Source organism: Sesamum indicum, linkage group LG6, assembly GCF_000512975.1.
Source record: "Sesamum indicum cultivar Zhongzhi No. 13 linkage group LG6, S_indicum_v1.0, whole genome shotgun sequence".
Classification (NCBI taxonomy): domain Eukaryota; kingdom Viridiplantae; phylum Streptophyta; class Magnoliopsida; order Lamiales; family Pedaliaceae; genus Sesamum; species Sesamum indicum.
The window spans coordinates 15,169,955-15,188,917 of record NC_026150.1 but is presented as its reverse complement, the minus strand read 5'-3'; the positions used below and the strand labels follow the sequence as shown (position 1 = coordinate 15,188,917).

General features: G+C 34.9%; 1 long non-coding RNA gene across 1 annotated transcript; it reads right to left on the bottom strand.

Annotated features, from left to right (window-relative positions):
• LOC105164509 lies at positions 8,298–8,650 on the bottom strand. The gene is made up of 2 exons (XR_002287174.1): positions 8,572–8,650; positions 8,298–8,429 (listed from the first exon to the last, which is right to left on the bottom strand). It is a non-coding gene; the product is annotated as an uncharacterized LOC105164509 (long non-coding RNA).

Here is an 18,963-nt window from a genome sequence, read left to right as displayed (position 1 = left end):
GTTGGAACAGTCAAATTGAAAAAGTTGTTTCAATTTTTAAAATGTTCCTCTTTTTGGAAGGAATGGGATGAGTGTTGGAATGGTGGAATTGAAACAAACCAATCCTATTTGAAATTTCATCAATGTATCGCACACTTTGGAACAGTTATTACACAATGACCATATTTAAGAATGGACCATATTTAAAAATGGGTATCATACGAGTTTTTCTAAGTACTTAAACTGTTTTAAGTTGTACCTCATTTTGGAATGATATTTTCAATTGTCAATTTTCTCAACGGACTTTGTACCACATTTTGGAACCATACTTATGTGCAACTGGCTGGCCGTTCCAAGTTTAAAAACCCTTCCAAATTGTGTTATAATATTTGACCTTTTTAAGTTTGGCACGGCCGTAGAAATACAACTTGTAAAACAAAATCTGAAAAGGTGTTAGTACTGTCAAGCTGTTCCAAAACTAAAAGATGAAATATAAGATACTATGACATCAACGACCTGATTTGTTTCCCGTAGAGTTTCAAAAATCGTTTCAATTAGAGACAATTTTTGGAATTGTCATTTTATGTGCACCAGATCCCATAGTTTTTTGCAGTGCTTAGCTAGAGATTGTTGAAAAATATGTTTGAGATTAAAATAAAGAATGTCATATTATACTTAGTAATATTTTTTTGTTAATCTGGAGTAATTTTAGTATTCGAGAAAGATTAAATATAATTACCATTCGTAATGTATACTCCTTACATAAAATGTTCCCCAAATATTTACAATTAAAGTCTATTTACCATAATATAATAAGAATTATTTTCTTCAAACACTATTTGAAAGTTTCTATAACCGAAATTAATATTTTTAAAAATATATATTACAAAATAAAACTGAAAATTAATTAAATATTATCCTCTTCAATTTACTAAAGAGAATATTGATTATAATATGATAAATCAATAATTTGTAATTTAAAAATTCAAGTTTTGAAGTGCAAAAGTATTTAAATATAGGTAAAGATGCGAGAATCTCATTTTTCCCGTCCTATAATTGAAGCCTTGTTTAATTTTAATCTCATTGGTTACATAATCTCTATTTTTACTCGTCTATGTTTTAAATTTGTCAATTTTGTTGCATCATTAAAAAATCTTGATTTTTTGAGGTAAAAATCTCATTTTCATCTCATAACTTAGATGACGTTCAAATTCAGTCTCATTGTGGATGAACAAGTACATCTCTTGTGTTTTTATTAGTATTTGACTAAAATTCTTCGGCCAAGGCATATACATAATAAATCAACATCAATATAGTAAGATTTAATGCATAATAAATAGAGTTCTGATTAATAGTTCGAATTTCTAAATTAAACTAATAGATTAGATCTTGTTCAAATATAAGGTTAATATTTTACAATCAACATGTGGTAGGTTTAAATCCTATAAATAGGGGTATTTGATTTATATTCATAATAGTTTCTTGTATTTATTTTTGTCTTGAATGCATACTTTAATTTGAAATTGTTGATCTAATATAACATAATTTCCATTAAAAGAAAATGACTTATATTTTGGTGTTCATAATTTCTTACTCATCAATTTCCATGATTAATCACAAGTATACGATACTTTCAGACCAAGGTTTATCATTCAACTCAAACAAGATCTTGATTTGGATTACCAGAATGAATGAAGCATTTGATCAAGAGAACATGTCTGTAATATGGGATACGTATTACATCATATAAACTATTTCAAAAGTTTAAAAATGTTGAACCTTATTTAAAGATAAGTTTTTGAAACATTTGATTAAAACGTCTGATCAACTCTATACAATCTATAATTAAAGTGCATTCCTTTGGTGTGTGGTATGCCAATACTGAAATTGTCAACTTAGTAAATAGACAACAACCGTGCTTGGATTGAATGAAACTAAAAGCCTCAATGTTTTCTGTAAAAATTTGGTTCTACTACCTTCAGCTTAGTTCAAGCCATAAAGTGATCATTTCAACTTACTTATCTGTCCTGGAGGAGCTTCATAACCTTCTTGTATCCCCATGTAGATATCCTCATCAAGTAAACCGTGTAGAAAAGCATTATTAATGTCCAAATACTAGAGAGACCAAATATGAGAAGCTGCAATGGGGAAGAACACCGTGATAGTGACTCCCTTTGTAGTTGGAGCAAAGCAGTCTGTGCAATCTACACTTGAACTTGACTGTACCTTTTGGTAGCAAGCTAGGATTTATATCTCTACCCTTACCATATGGGTTGTATTTCAATTTGTAATCCAATGGACCTTAATGTTTTCTTGCCTCCAGGTAGCTGAGGAAACTCCCAAGTTTCGTTATTCTCTAAGGCCTGTATTTTTTAGTGCATGGCCTCTTTAAATTCTTGCCTTTGTTTTGCTTCTGCAAAGGTGGCTCCTGGAGTATAGATAAAGACTTTATAAAGTAAGTGTGTGTAGGCATACAAGAAACAACATTTACAGAAGCGGGATCAGAAGATGTGCGACACACAAAGTCTTTTTCAAAGCTACTTTTACTATGATTCTACCTGATCTTCTTGGTTGTACCCTACTCCTGAGGGTACTGTATAAGCTTAGTGGTCTGTGTTACTATATGGTTAGTATGAGGAGCCTCTTGCTCCATTATAATTTCATCTAGCAAAGGGAGTGGATATGAGGTTTAGTCACAACAATATTACTGAAACGAAAATTCTCTTTATGGAAGGTAACATCTTTGGACACAAACATGGAATAACTTAATATCAAAGACCTTGCACCCTTTTTGCCCTAAGGCATAACGTAAAAATACACAATTACTTTCCATCTTATCAGGTTTCCGCTTACGAGTCAGTACATTCGTAGCAAAGCAAAGACAACCAAACACTTTGAGGTGACCAAAAGCAGTCTTTCTTTAAAGTAACACCTCATAAGGTGTTTTCCATTTTAATAATAGTGTAGGAAGTGTATTAACGACACAGGTATATGTCAATAGTGCTTCTACCCAAACTCTGTGAGACAACCTAGCTTGTATCATTAAAGACCTGGTAATGTGCAAGAGATGTTGGTGTTTTCTTTTTACTATACCATTTTTCTGTGTGAAGTGAACACTGGTTCTTTGACAGATGGTTTTCCGTCCTTGTAAGAAAGTAGTGCTATATTTCTTGATAATTCTGTTCCATTCTCAGTCATACTTTTTTTTTCAATCTTGACATCATATTGTGTTTTAACTATGTAAAAAAAAAAATTTATTTTCTACGTCGTTTGTGATTTATGCACCATTATGAAGGTACATGTAGCTCCAATATAGTCATCCACTATGGTGAGCAAAAAATGACAGTTAGAGATTGAAGTTTATGTATAAGGCCCCTAAACATCTACATGAATTAAATAAATGGTGCAAAAGCCCATGAATCACTAGTTTGGAAAGGCAATTTGTATTGTTTGGCTAGAGGGAAGATTTCACGTATATTAGAAACATCATCGTTATGTTTTATTACTTGTACATGTTTGAGTACATCAAAGGAGGTATGACCAAGCCTCCGGTTCCAGGTTCATAAGTTATTTACAACAATGTGCATACATGCCAATGGTGTCTCACGCTAAGCAAAAACCTTTATTACATCCTGTTTGAAAGAGTGCTTCTCTAGCACATAGAATCTGCTTACTCTTCTACCTACAACCAAGTTTTCTACAGTCAATGTTGAGAAAACATGACTCGCATAGAGTTGTCAGTACATATCCTGTTGACTGATAAAAGGTTATATTTACGAAATGGAACATACAACTCTTGCGTCAAACCAATACGATCAAAAAGATGCACGTCACCAACACTGCTGACAGGCCTCTTAGTTTCATTGGGCAGGCGAACAAATAAGCTCTTATTCAATGTATAAAGTGAATGAAAAACAGTCTTATGAGCACACATGTGATTAGATGCCCCACTTCAATAATCCAACTACACAATGGTATATCTTTAGGACCAATAGGGTCAAGATTAGTACTTGCAAAATATTCGTATTCCATGAAGTTAGTGTTGGTTGCTTGATCTTGGCCTCTCCCTTGCATAAACATTCTCAACTCTTCCATAATTATATGAGATATGTACTGATCAGCTGCAGCACCTTGGGAGTTGCTCCCAGCTACTCCCATGTCCACATTGAGGGCTCTACCACCTTGTCCTCCAATCCTCATATTTCTGTTCAATCAGGGACTTATAGCACTTGAGATATCCACATAAATTAAAGCATGTATCCTTAGTATAACCGATTTCACCAAAGTTGTCGCAGTATTGACTTCTTTTGTCAACAAACCCTTCTTACTAGGTCTGGTCATTTGCTTCCCTTTTTCAAGCAACCATGCATTCACTTGCTCTTTCTTGATATGTCTTGTGGTTATTTCAGATTGTACTTCTCTCTGCACCTCTACCCCAATTATCATGGAATATGCCTTGGCAACAGTTGGGAGAGGATTCATCATTAACAATCGATTTCGAATACCATCATATATTTCATTGAGCCCCATTAAGAATTGCATCAACTGATTTGATGCAACTTAATCGGCTAAGGCTTTCCCAAAACCACAAGAACATGGTCTCAAAGGAGTTATACATGCTAGCTCCTCCCATAGTTTCTTGTTCTTGGTAAAACAAAACGGAAAAAATAATCACCTTTGGAAATGAATACAGTCCCCCTTTATATTTTGTAGAGCATAAGGTTGTTACTCTCTCGAAATCTATCCTAAAGATGAAACCCACAAATTTTGTTTGTTGAAGTTAGGCATAAAAAGGCCTCATTAGTTATATCTTGGGAGATCGAATTCAGTAGCAAAGAAACCACCATGAAGTCCACATGCTACCGTTGTTCAAAGTCATCTATTTCTTCCACTAGTTTTGCAAATCCCACACATAAAACCAAGCTTAACTTGTCCCCTAACATCGATCTGATGATCTACTCCAGGAGAGGTAATTTTCCTCATTCAGCATACCGATACAAAACTCATTCCTAGATTGTCACCACTTGGCTAACGCGATATTTTGAGCACTGTCTATTCCTCTTGATCTGCATGCTCAAATCCCTTGTTGCCATCATTCTTTCCAGGCATGAAAGCGTTAAGAAACTCTAGTACTCTATCTAAGAAACAATACAACTATCTAACATCTAATAGAGAAGACAAGATCGAAGAAAGGCAGGATTAGAGACCATTAATTGATTGCTTTGATACCATGCTCGAAACATGTGAAGAAAGCGTTTGAATACGCAGTAGAAGCCATGGCTATTTGGGAGAAAGAAGTTTGTGTAATATATTTTAGTAAGTTAAAGTGAAAATACAAAAACAAAGCTTAAATATAGTGAGGGCAAGTAATTAATTAACTCCCCCTAACAGCTACTATCAACATAAAATCAACTAACCTAACAACAAATAACGGATTAACAAAATAACTAACAAAAGATAACTTATAAGTGTAAAAGACTAAAAACAAACGTGTTTTAAAGAACACGCATTATATAATAAAAACAAATTCAACATATTACAAAAGCGATTGGAACAACTTGCTCATTAGGTTGCTTCTCTTCTTTGATTTGGAACAATTCCTTGATAATCTCAATAAGGATGGAAGTGCATTTGAGCCAGCACACCTATGAACATAGACCTACCAAAGAGCTCTCCACCATGGATTTCTGACCCAGCCAAAGAACCCTAGCTACAACTGGAATCAAAAGAACATGCCAAGTGATAAGAGCTTTTAACAAAAAAATATCCAATTGGAGGTATATTGCCAAACAATTGTGTCACAAGATCAGAATCGGCTAAGGGGAATTCCAAGAACAACTGTGCAATCCTCCAGCCACAAAATAGAAGATACAAGATTATTGTTCAATCGTGAGCATTCTCGTCGATAAGGTCTGAGACTTCAAGAGTGACAATGTTAGTGTAGGTGGGGAAATAAGCTTGAACAAGGTTGGTCTGGGCAACCAAGGATCCTACCAAACATCAATTGAGGAACTTGAGCCTGCACACTAAGGACACCCTGCCTTGAATAAATAGTCAAGAAGAGGTCGGGCCATATATATGATGGCGTATAACCTAATTTAGCCTCGAATATGTTTCCAGATGGGAAGTAAAGGGAATGAAGCACACGGTTAAGGAGGCAGCTTGGGATCCTCAACATATGCCAAAGTTTTTTATTTAGCATAGCAAGGTTGAAGAGTTGGAGACTACAAAATTCGAGACAGCCATTGAACTTACTCTCACATAACTTTTTCAACGAGAGCCAGTGAATTTCGTTTGACCCGTTGCTGCTCCACTAGATATGTAATATCGAGCTTTGAATTTCCTTAGAATTTGGTAATATGAAGCAGCTCATAGCATATGTAGGAACTGTCTAATGACAGATTTTAACAAAACCTCCCTGTTTGCTTGTGATAAAGCTTTTCATGCCACCCATTGATTCTCTGCCACACATGGTATAATGTTTTCAACCTAAGGTTTTTTAGACCGTGCAACAATAGAGAACAGATATGCTATTTAGTCAACCTATTAGGATCATAAGTGTCATGAATACACATATGCAGACAACCTTTAGACTGCCATACATGCATTTCATGAGGGGCGATTTAGTAACTAATAATGGCACCTTATTTCTATAAAAGATAGGTTATGGGTTCGAGAATCAGTAAAAATTGGAGAACCAACGTTCATCCTCCTTTAACTTAAGAAAGAAAAAAAAACAGAAGGTCATGCATGAAAGTGCAGGCACATATATCCAATTAGATCAACAACGTAATACATATCTATTGCTCTCTAGTATAAGCAAATGTTTCTGAAAGAAGTTCTTATATATGGATAAAAAAAAGTTTTGAACTTAACTCTTCATTTTTATTCCATGGATATGCTCAGTTACATATGCAAAAAAACATTGACTATGTGTACATTTTTGCCATGTCATGAGGAATTTGATCTTTTGATTTGATTTCATACGAGTAGAAAATAAGATTCCTCTTGTTTTATGTCTTTATAATAAAAAGCAAGCAAATCATATGTAGTTTACCGTGGTTAATTAAAATGGATATGATTTTCTGATGTTAGTACTAAGAGTCACTAAAATCTATGTTTAAGAGATTAATAGGTTTTGAACCACTATAGGAGAAAGGAAAAAATGACTTATAATTGAATTCATCCTTCTATATTTCTATAAGATGATATCAAATAGAAGCAATACAAAAATCATATTTTTACAAGTGAATCAAGTAGGCCAAAATGAAGCACTCATATGTCATTATTAGAAAAAAGGGCTAATTTTTCCTCCAACCAAATATATTTAATGGCAACGTGCTATGTACATAGCCTACATCATTAAATTGTAGATGGAAAAGTGCATAAGAACCAAAAATGCTAATTTATATATGTTATGGGAGTAAAAGTGCTAATTTAGTAACGACTATGACCAAAAGTAATATGCGTCTAACTTATAGGACTAAAAATATTATTTCTTTATAATGATAGTTTTGAACTTTTGTCAATATAATAATAGTATTGTTTAACTTAAAATAAGTAGACACTCATTTTTATTATATTTTTAGATTATATAAGTTTTATAAAATTTATTCATAATTGTTTCTTTTTTGTTGTAACTTCTGAAAATAAAAATAAAAAGAGACTATTTTATTCTACGATAAACAATACATTATTATTATGTTCACAAAAATTCAAAACTTTTCACTACTCATACAAGATAATTACATTTATGCATCATGCAAAAATATATATAAAAAAAAATAATTTTATGCCTAAAAAAGAACTAATTAATAATTTTATATACTTACCCCTCCTTTCCATTTTCGGATGGAATGAAAGGGGGTTAGATAATTTCATGATTGATGGTGAGAAATTTTGTTAGATGGAATTTAATAACTTATTTACTTTGTATGAGTTATTGAGTGATTATTATGTGATAATATTATGATATATTTATTTTAGTAGTTGTTATTTGGGATAAAATGTGCAATTGAGAAAACTAACCATAATAACACAAAAACATCACTATGATCATGTGGTTACATCACGGACTACAAAATATTTAAACTTTTTACATCATTTTCCCTACCACCACCATATTTTTCTTCATAAAAAATAACATAACATTTTTATGAATATATAATAATATAAAATATATATCTAATAACAATATTATTAATATATTTATTAACTTCCCGGCCACCACCCTAATCTCCCTTGCTCTTTCTCTATCTATCGACGAAAACGTCAGCCTGTCTCTCCACCGCGCCAGTTTGCCCTCATCTCCCTCCCCGGTCCCACCCTCGTTGCCAATGACGAGGCGCCAGCCTCTTCCACATTGGCCTTACACCGCCCCTTTCCCACTAATCCACCTCCTCCCCGCCCAACACTGCCGCCTTAGCCCCCTCCACCTCTCCTGCAAATTTCTTTCATATAAATAGAAAAATAAAGATTCAAAAACCAGGAGCAAATATTTTTTCAAAGGTAAAATTGATCTCAAAATAAAGAGTGGAATTTGCGCATTTTACCAAACTAGCTGAATGTAGAGCTAGGACGCCATTGTCATACCTTTTGTCAAGATGGAGACCTTGATTGTGTGTTTTTTGTCAAAAGCCTGTCTTCACATAATTCACCTAACAAGGATGTGGGTAAATTTGCTGAAACAATGGGGCATTTTCGGAACAATAATTAAGTTGAAGAGGACAATAAGGACAAACAAAATATTTTCTCAACAAGTGTGGGTCTTAATTTAATACCAGCTGTTGGCCTATAATATAATCCCAACACAATCCCAATCAGTACCGGGCCCTTGCATCTTGTCACGGCCAAGCAAATTGAAAGTAAATAACAAATTGGGCTGTATATGTTGTGATACCATAATAACCACATACAAATTAGGCAGGTCTCGAAAATTTTAACTGGCGCGTACCTCAACACGGGCACCACCATCAAATGTGTGTGAAAAAAACCGTCACAACCATGTCAGAAGTACCATGAACCGATGTCGAACATGCCCTCATGCGCCGCCCAAAGTCGACGGAATCACCCCCTTTTTCGTCAGAATCTTCTCTTTAAGATTTCGACGGCGTCCCAACGAATTTCTGGGCATATCATATACCGTTGTAACCCTCTCACCAAGACGAACATTTTCATACCATCAATTTGAATTTTTATTGATCGGAAAGAGTTGACCACGAACTCTGAACGGTTTTTGCCTCGATTCATCGCCCTTCGGACGAATTCCATTCGCTGACTATCATCATTGGATTCGTCTCGTCCTGACAGTTCTAATGTGACCATCCTCACCCATTTTCATCAAGAATTGGCTTAGATCAAAACAATTTTCTTCTCATGCCGCCGTTGAAACTTTCACGCCACCACTGCGCCACCATCCAAACGAATCACAGCCTTAGACCACCGGTGTTCAAATCCTCTTGTTCACACCAAATTGGGGTTTCTGTAGGAGTCTTCATTCATTTTTTCCTTTTTCTTTAACAAGTCTTCCTAATGTCAATCTCGCAAGACCTGTACCCAAGTGAAGAGGATTATCTATACGAGGAAGAGGTTCTTCGCAACCAAATTGGGGGTAAATTAGGGAAAGAAGAATGAAGGAGTCTTCCAAGCTGAACGAGATAATTAAATCCGACCCTTGGAGGCTGGATTTTAATAAAACAAATATTGCAGTATAGTGCCAGGTCTTGGTAAAAGTACCGGGCCACACATTTTGCAAGTAAACAGACTGATGACCCCGATTAGCCCGGATAGGATATACTGTCCCATCTAGTAAACACGGCCTAAGGATTTTACATGTAAGTAAATCAAACTTACATTGACCATTTCATCCTCTAAAAAATCAAAATTCGGACATATTATGCCGAAAATTCGTCAGAGAAATCAAATTGAGACAAAAATCAAAATTTAGGGATGCAAGTTAAGAAATAAACTTGAATATGACTAAAGTGATTTTAAATAAAAACTTGAGAGACTAAATGTAGCATTACTCTTTTATTAATCATAATCATTTTCTGAAAAGTATCATTAGAAATCATATAATTTATACCTTGCTATACCAAATAAGAAGGATAAAGCTGAAGTATTGCAACATTGTGGGATCGAATAGCAGAGCAATTCTTCTTTGGCAGAGAAATTATGAAGCATGCATGTGTACGTCCACCCTGCCAAAGAAGAATCACACTGTTATTCCTTTTCTCACAATTAAATTTGTTCTTCAAAAGAAGCTGCATGTTATAACACGCCATGTCATTTCGAGTTCATGTCTTGAACACCAACAATTTTCTTTGCTTTATATAGAAACAACATTTGGATATACTGAAAAACGGAATGGTATATGCTTCGAGACTATTCCTCAATTGTTTTACCCCTTACTTTTCATTTGGGCCATGGTTCCAAAAAGTTTTGAACTTCATACTCTTGTTTTTGTTCTATGGATATGCTCTTTTACGTATAGAGAACATTCAAACATTATGTGTACATTTTTGTCATCTCATGAGTAATTTGATCCTTGATAGCCATTCATTTGTTATAGAAACATAAGATTCCTCTTGTTTATGTCTTTAACATAGAAAAGCAAAAGAAATTATTTTTTTCATTCTTTAACTTTATAAAGTATTAATTTTAGTATTGTAAGTATGCCCTTTAATAATACAATCATAAAGTTTACAAAGTTGATGAAATTTAGTCCAATTTAAGATTCTTTTATGTAATTTCTCAGCTAACTTTCGAATTTTAGCCGAAAATTGCACACTTGTCATTTCCTTGCTTGAGTGTCCAACCGTTTATCCATATATAGCAATGTGTACAGCTAAATAAGGATGAAGCTCATTGGAACTAATACAAATAATATTAAATACTTTTCATATTATTTATAGACAATACAAAAAAAATATTTTATAGTAACGGCTTTTATAATGACTAAACTATTATTTTGGAACAGTTTTTGAAAGTTGTAATGACACCCTTTACCGCTGCATTTTTGGACCTGTTTGTGACGGCTTGCTCGACTGCCGTTACAATTTATAATGACCTTCTTGACAGCCATGAAAGGTCGTTACGAGAGTAGTCTAATTGCAGAAAATGCATTTGGACCTGTTTTTTGAACCACCAAATTAAATTTGATTTAATTATTATTGAAACGACCTTTGTAATACATAATAGTTTTGTCTGAATGTTGGATTGGTTTCTGGAATACATTTTTTAATGGCCTTGCATTATATTGTAATGGTTGTTGTATCGAGCTTTGTATTTATTTTTTCAACAGTTTTATAACGGCCTTTGTAACTCTTTATGTGTATGTAGGTTTGGTTTTCCAACTGCATTTGTTACTGTTTTTGATACTGTTTTAGTATTTACATTTTGGACGATCGTTTTGAAAATTGATAACTATATTTTGCATGGTCTTTGTAACGGCTTCGTGATTATATGATAGTTATTCTTATTTCAAAAGCCGTTACAAAAGCAATGACAAAAGAATAATTTTTTATCATATTTAATTTTATTTGATCTATTTTAATATTTACTTTTTTAAAAATAAATTATTGAATTTTTTTTATATCTAGGCAGTTTTAATTTCTTGAATGTGTAATATTCTATACAAAAAACATATAATATAATAACAAAATAAAAATAATTTAATTACATTAAATAAAAGTATTGTTTTAACATTGTATTTTTACAATTAAAATAAATCATAATCTAAATCAGCATCTCCTTTGGACGCATATTCGTCGTCGCCGCCGTCGAGTACCGATGAATCAGCTGGAGACTGGGGTGCTAGAGAATCAGCCAAGTGGGATCAATCCGCCGCATGACTCCTCGAGCCTCACTACCCGATCATCAAGGTGGGGGCGCGACGGTTGTGGTGGCAAGGTTGATGGAGAAGTGGACATGTTGGACTATGATGGTCCAACAACCATGTGGTGGGCCTTGGAACCATGACCGAATCTCGGCTCCTCTTTCGGCCGCCCACTGGGACGCGACCATTGTGGTGGCGAGGCCGATGGAGAAGTGGACATGTTGGACTATGACGGTCCAACGGTTGTGTGGTGGGCCTCGGAATCGAGACCGAATACTCGGCTCCTCTTTCGGCCGCCCACTGCTAACTACCATACATGTTACTCATTTGGGACCACCACGCCTCTTGAGGACAATGGAGGGTCTTCATCACTGTTTTGTTGGTTCTGGCGTTCCTCCATCATCCTTAGGAACAGCTCCTACGAACAGATTAATTCATTAGATTTTAAAAAAATAATTTTAAATCCAAAAATTAAATTATTTTTATACTTGCCGCGACCAGTACTTCCTTCGGGCCACTCCATTGGTTGTCCTCCTTCTTTTTGTAGCACTTCTCGAATGCCTTCAATTGTTTGACGGGGCATCCGAGTTGTGCCTCCTGTTCAAAAACCATTTAAAGAAAAGATTGCAAAATAAAAAAATTAAATTAAATTAATACTAGAGAGGGGGCTGCCGATTGGGGTGGTTCTAGGGTAGGTGTTTTTGTTTTTGTTGTGTAATAATTAATTATTCTAAATAACTAATTAATATATATATATATATATATATATATACCTTGTATGGATGTACTAGAATGTGTCTAGGTTCGTTCCATTATCTATAAGATAATTTATTCTTTATTCAAATTAAACAATGACCAACATAGCACTTTCCAAAAGTGAGAATTGCTAATTAATTAGTTCCTTCCCTAGAATTATCCAATGTGCTTAATTTAGAGGTGTTTGACCGATTTTATTAGGATAAAAAAATACAAGGTCCAACTAATTTTAATTAAATCCAATTTAATTAAAATTCACCTAATTAATCCCATCATATATTTAATCCACTTAAATACATGAGCCTAGTAAATCTTTATTATTCAATAAGTGCAACTTATTAAATAATAAGGGCAAACCCAATATAAATCAGTCATATTGATTTATTCTTCCTCTCCTCCATCCAATGGATCTCTCTCATTTGTAAGTAATCCAATTACTTGTAGAATTAATTCCCAATTACCTCGTCCATTCTTGGTGATTTGTTTGTAACTCTCTAGGTTCACTTCTAACAAGACTTGGGATAGTGTCAAATACTATTAATAATTAAATCTAATTTAATTACTAATTCTTGATCAAACCTTGATCAAGAAAGCTCGTCACCATAGTTGGCCGTCTAGCATCGGTTCATGTGACTAGATATTAGGTGAATATCCATGTGAACTTTTAGGCTCTCGAGTCCATACTGATACGGTCTTTTCGTCTACCGTCTCCTGACCATAATCTAGGGCATGAAATTCAGTGTCAAATCCCATCATGGACTAGGTGTCTATGCTTAATATTTCAGATCGTGTTACGCCAAATTGCTCGACATAGGAACCTCTTTTCCTATTTGACCAATGATTGTAGCCACAGTTTCATAGACCGTAAACGCATCTCCAAGTACATAGGGGATACTTCTGTCACGTAGTGACAGGGGACGTATCGTCTTTTTGAAACTCACCGTCCTTGCTAACCACTAAGATCGCATAGACGTCCTACGTCTGTCGCTGATGAAACATGAAACTCGTCAAATGAATGCCATTCCTAATGCAAGTCTCCATAGGACACTGGATGCCCATTCTCGAGGTCCTCGATTCGGAACATTTTAGACCTAACCCTTGGCAATTGATTTCATGACCGCCATCCAATGCATAGTCCACCTGTTGTATGGTTGTCAAAGTGGTCTATAGGCTTTGTTGTGATGTCTAAAAGAAATGCAAATATATACAATGAGCACAACAAAGGAAGTAGCAATAGTGAATACTCATTCTATTAACTAAATAATATAACCTGGAAACAAGTTATTATCATAATGGATTACAAGTATGCTAATCTAATTGGCTTCCAGGTCACCTATTCTAACGCGTCAATAATGGTCCTCATGAGGCAGGTTTATGTGGTTCCGGATCGACATATTACATATGCGGTGATAAAAGTATATTTCGATGCCAAGATGATTGAAGGGTCTTCTATATAGGATCATGGGGTTAAGATGCTATGCCTCGTGAAGAAGCTCAAGACCATAAAGGTTGATCTTGAAAAAGGGACGTACATTGATGTGATCCTTCAGTCATAAACTATAACATAAATGGGCTTGAAAAAGACCTTCATAAGTTAATAATATATTGGTCCAGTATGAGACAATGATTGAAAAGTCTGCATCGTAGGTATTGGTAGGCGGTTCGACCTCAGAACGCAAAGGAGCTGGACGTTGAAGGAGAAAGAAGGATAAGATAGAATCAGCTACTGCAAGGGCTCAGAGCGCTCCTGTTACCCTACTGGGCATGGGCAAAGGGAAGAGGAAGATGGTTAGGAAGTCATGGATTCCAAAATATGTTTGCATTAATTATCGTGAAAATGGACAAAAGGAGAGGGAGTATCCTAAAGTTCTCTATAATCAAGGTATAATTTGTTGTTCCACCTTAAGATGACTACTATTATACTTCTTGGGTATTGGATACTAGTTGTAAAGCTCATATCTGCAAATGGTTTGCAGGTGGTGAAAAGGAATTGAAGGTTCAGACAAACGGTCCTAAAACTTAGCAATGGTAGGGTTGTTGTATTATGGTTAAAGGACTAGATAGACTTAGCCATTAGTGATCATGTTATGATAAAGTTGATAGGATATAATTATGTAACCTAACATGATCAAATTTATGTCTTTCCATGTTGGACAATTTAGATTATATGATTTTGGTCAATGATGGTTAATTCATTTGACAAAGAATGGCTATTCTTGTCTGCTGAGTTGTTTACGTAATAATTTAAACACTATCTCGTAAATGGATTATGAGTGCTCAAAAAAATTATAAAAATAGATAATCAGGATAAACTCACAAATCTGGCATGGAAGCTAGGTCACATTTCTCTAGTTAGGATACGAAAGTCGGTCAATTCAATGAGTCCAGAAATAGACAAGTTGAGTCTACAAGCTTGCAAGTCCTTCCGGAGCAAGATGAGGACCAAGAAGCACTTTGTAGGACGTACTGTTTTTGGATGTCATTGGTCATTGACGTGTTAGAAAAGATGACTTGGAAGCCAATTAGATTGGCATCTTTGTAATCCATTCTAACAATAACTCGATTCCATGTAATATTATTTAGTGAATAAAATGAGTATTCACTATTGGCATTTGCTTTTTTGTATTCATTGTATATGTTTGCATTTCTTTTAGACATCACAACAAAGCCCATAGACCACTTTGACAACAGTGCAACCGTTGGACTACGCATTAGATGACCATCTGAAATCAACTGCCGAGGGTTGGGTCTAAAATATTCGAAGTCGAGGACCTCGAGAATGGGCATCGAGTGTCCTACGGAGACTTGCATTAAGAGTCGCATTCATTTGATGAGAGTCGCATTTCATCAGCGATAGATGTGGGACGTCTATGCGGTCTTAGTGGTTAGCAAGGACAGTTAGTTCTAAAAAGAGGACCCGTCCCCTCTCAGTTTGTGACAGAGGTATCTCCTATGCACTTGGAGATGCGTTCACGCTTTATGAATCAATGGCCCAGTCATTGATCGAATTGGAAAAGGAGGTTCGTATGTTGAGAAACTTGGCGTAACACAATATCAAGTATTAAGCATATATGTTTAATTCAGGATGGGAACTGAACCTAATTCCATGCCTTAGACTAAGGCCAGAAGACAGTAAACGGAATGACCGTACCTGTATGGACTAGGGAGCCTAAATGTTCACATGAAAATTCACCTAGTCTCCAGAGCCATAGACCGTTGTTATACGGCCACCTATGGTGGCAGGCTTTCTTTATTAAGGATTACTCAAGAAATATTAATTAAATTAGATTTAATTAAAGTGTTGGACACTAGCCCAAGTTTAGCTAAAAGGTGAACCTAAACAGTCACACACAAATCACCGAAAAAGAACAAGGAATTAATTTTGAATTCATTCCATAAGGTGTAAGTAATTTAATTACTCACACATAGGGGTCCGTTGGATGGATAAACCCAGGTTTAAATTAATAGAATTAATTTAAATTTGGCTTGTCTTTAATTAAGAAATTGAATTTCATTAATTAATAAGGGACAATTTGGGCTTTAGTATTTAATTAAACTAAATACCTAGTGGGCTCAACTAAATGAATTTTATTAAATTGGATTTAATTAAAATTCATTGGATCTTGATTTTTTTTGACATAAAATCAGCCCAATGATTAAGGCCCACTAGCAAAATTGATGGAGGAAAAGTTTGACCGAAGAATTGCATTTTTGTAAAGTGCTAGCTTGGTCATAATTACACGCTTCTCTATTTGGAATAGATTGAAGAGTTACCTTCTAGATACATTCTTGTATATCTATTCAAGGTATATAAATATATATTGTGTATAATTATAAGAGTAATAATTTATTATACAATACAACAACAAAAAAAAAATTCTTTTCTTCCTCCATCAATTCAACCGCCCCTCTCTTTGGTCTGGATTCCTTCTAGAAAAGGATCAAGACCTCTTTTATTCTGGTATGGTGTGGATCATCTTTGGAGAATTTCAAGTTGGAATCTCAGGTGGACATTCAACGAAATTAGCCAATTGGAAGCTAAAAATTTTAAGAGGTAAATTTTGAATTTAAATTTATACTTCTCCTTTTTATTTTCTCAACCATAGCCTCGTAAGATTATATTTTTATTGTTGCATAATTTTCATACTACATCGAATGCGCGGTAACTCCAAGGGTACACCCCTTGGATTCGTTTACTTGCCGCTTTAATTTTAATTGTTATATCCATTTTCATTACCGCTTTCGCTAGCGCGTTCGTGGACTGTACCATGTGATCCTTCATAAGATACAACCATAGTGTGTACGTGATTGCCGTGATTTCTCAAGTCTGAAGACTACTCCAATACTATCGAAGTCGGGGACTCAAGTCATACCAACCAAGCCTCAAGGCTTCCATATGACGATCCCCAAGGGTCAATTCAGTCAGTTGACCATCTTGTCAACTAACCCATTGAAATGGCATAGACGTCCAACATCTATCGCCGATGAAGCACGACATTCATATAATGAATGCAATACTCAGTGCATGTCTCAGTAGGAATCTCGATATCCAGTCTCGAGGTCCTTGACTTGGAACGTTCCAGACCAACCCTCAGCTATCCAATGCGCAGCCCAACTACATTGGTCATTAAAAGGTCTGTGGGCATCTGTTTGGTTTTAGTCACCTATTCCAACAATCTCCCACTTGACCTTAAAGTCAATTACTCATGTTTTAGGACCTGAATAAAGATTAAAGAAGTGTTATTTAATCATGGTTGAAGGCTATACGCATGTGTATAGGTTGTCTTGGAGGCAAATTTGGTAGTTCTTGAATTTTGAGTTTTTCAATTGTATGTAATATACAAAACTACACACATATCTAACATATCCTAACACATGAGCCACGAATTTTTGCTCCTTTCCTCTCTCAAAATATTCGCCTTTTGTTCTATATTGAATTAGAATAAAATTAGGACATAAAACAATCTAAAACCACTAAATAATAGTGTTTGTTTGGAGTTGTTTTGCCTTCATGATATTTGTTCTATCTAGCAATAGAAAACGAATTATATTTATTCCATAGTATGGTATGAAAAAATTAGAGGGGTTCTAATTTGGATCCTAAACTGCACAAAAGCGGAACGAAAAGGGAAGCAATGCATGTTGCTGCTCATCTAAAAAAATAAAAGGTAACATTTCATGTGTACTTTTATGCTTTTGTTTCATCCTTTAGCCACATGTCTAGCATGGTTATATATTTATTATTATGCTTTTGATATCGAACGCCCGAGAATTTCAAAGGGAACACCCCTTTGAGCTGTTTTAAAATTTTTATTTCACGTTTCTGCTCCTGGGCTATACCGATTCTTTCATACACGCTGCTACATATATGGACACTTGTTTCGAATTGCATGGTATACCAAATTGGTGTAAGTCCTTAGCTGATAAAGACAAAAAGAAACAAGGAGTAGTTGGCAGAGGTCTTGTAGCAACTGTGGAGCTAATCCTGGTAATATAATGACCATGCAGAAGGCAGTCGCAGATGCACATGTTGTAGAAATTGTATCAAAATCGTTAAAAGTGGTGAAACATAAGGACATGCTATTAGATCCTATTATTCAGTTTGCATTCTTTGCTCAATGTCATGATGAGTTTGCATGTAATGCTTAATTTCTTTCAGTCTTATTCCAAGCCGTCACATTTTCAAGCCATACACCTACCTGATGGTTTAAGAAAACTTGTGTAATACACTGGAATTGTACAGCTATCCAACAAAATCACATTGCATTCTATCCTATACATACCTAGTTTTTCAACAAACTTGCTCTCTGTGAGTCAGTTATGCAAAAATACTTCCTATGCTTTTTCTTTTTATCAAGATTCTTGTCTTTTGCAGAACCAGGCTACTGGAGAGATTTTGATTGAGGCTTCTATATTCAGAAATCTTTATATCTTTCAGCAGCATACTCATAGAGTACCTAAGATGTCCTCTTTATCTTTCACTGATGCATCTTGTTCAGCATCAATTCATTATAATGTAAATGTATGGAACAAGAGACTGGTTCATGCTTCTGTCCCCACAATAAAACGGATTCTAACTTTGACATTTTTTTATGATTCCTTAGATGTTGCTTGAGATGTTTGTGCCTTAGCCACACAACCCAGAGTTTCTTTTCCTCTTAGTGATTCCTAAGCCTTAGCTCCTTTTCATTTAGTTCATATAGATATGTGGGGACCATACAAACAACATACTATATCTAATTGCAGTTACATTCTAACAATTCTTGATGATCACAATAAATCATTATGGGTATTTCTTCTTTGACATAAATCCCAAGTCCTTACTACTCTTGCCACATTTTGTCGAATGATCCATACTCAATTTAACAAAAACATTAAAATACTGAGATCTG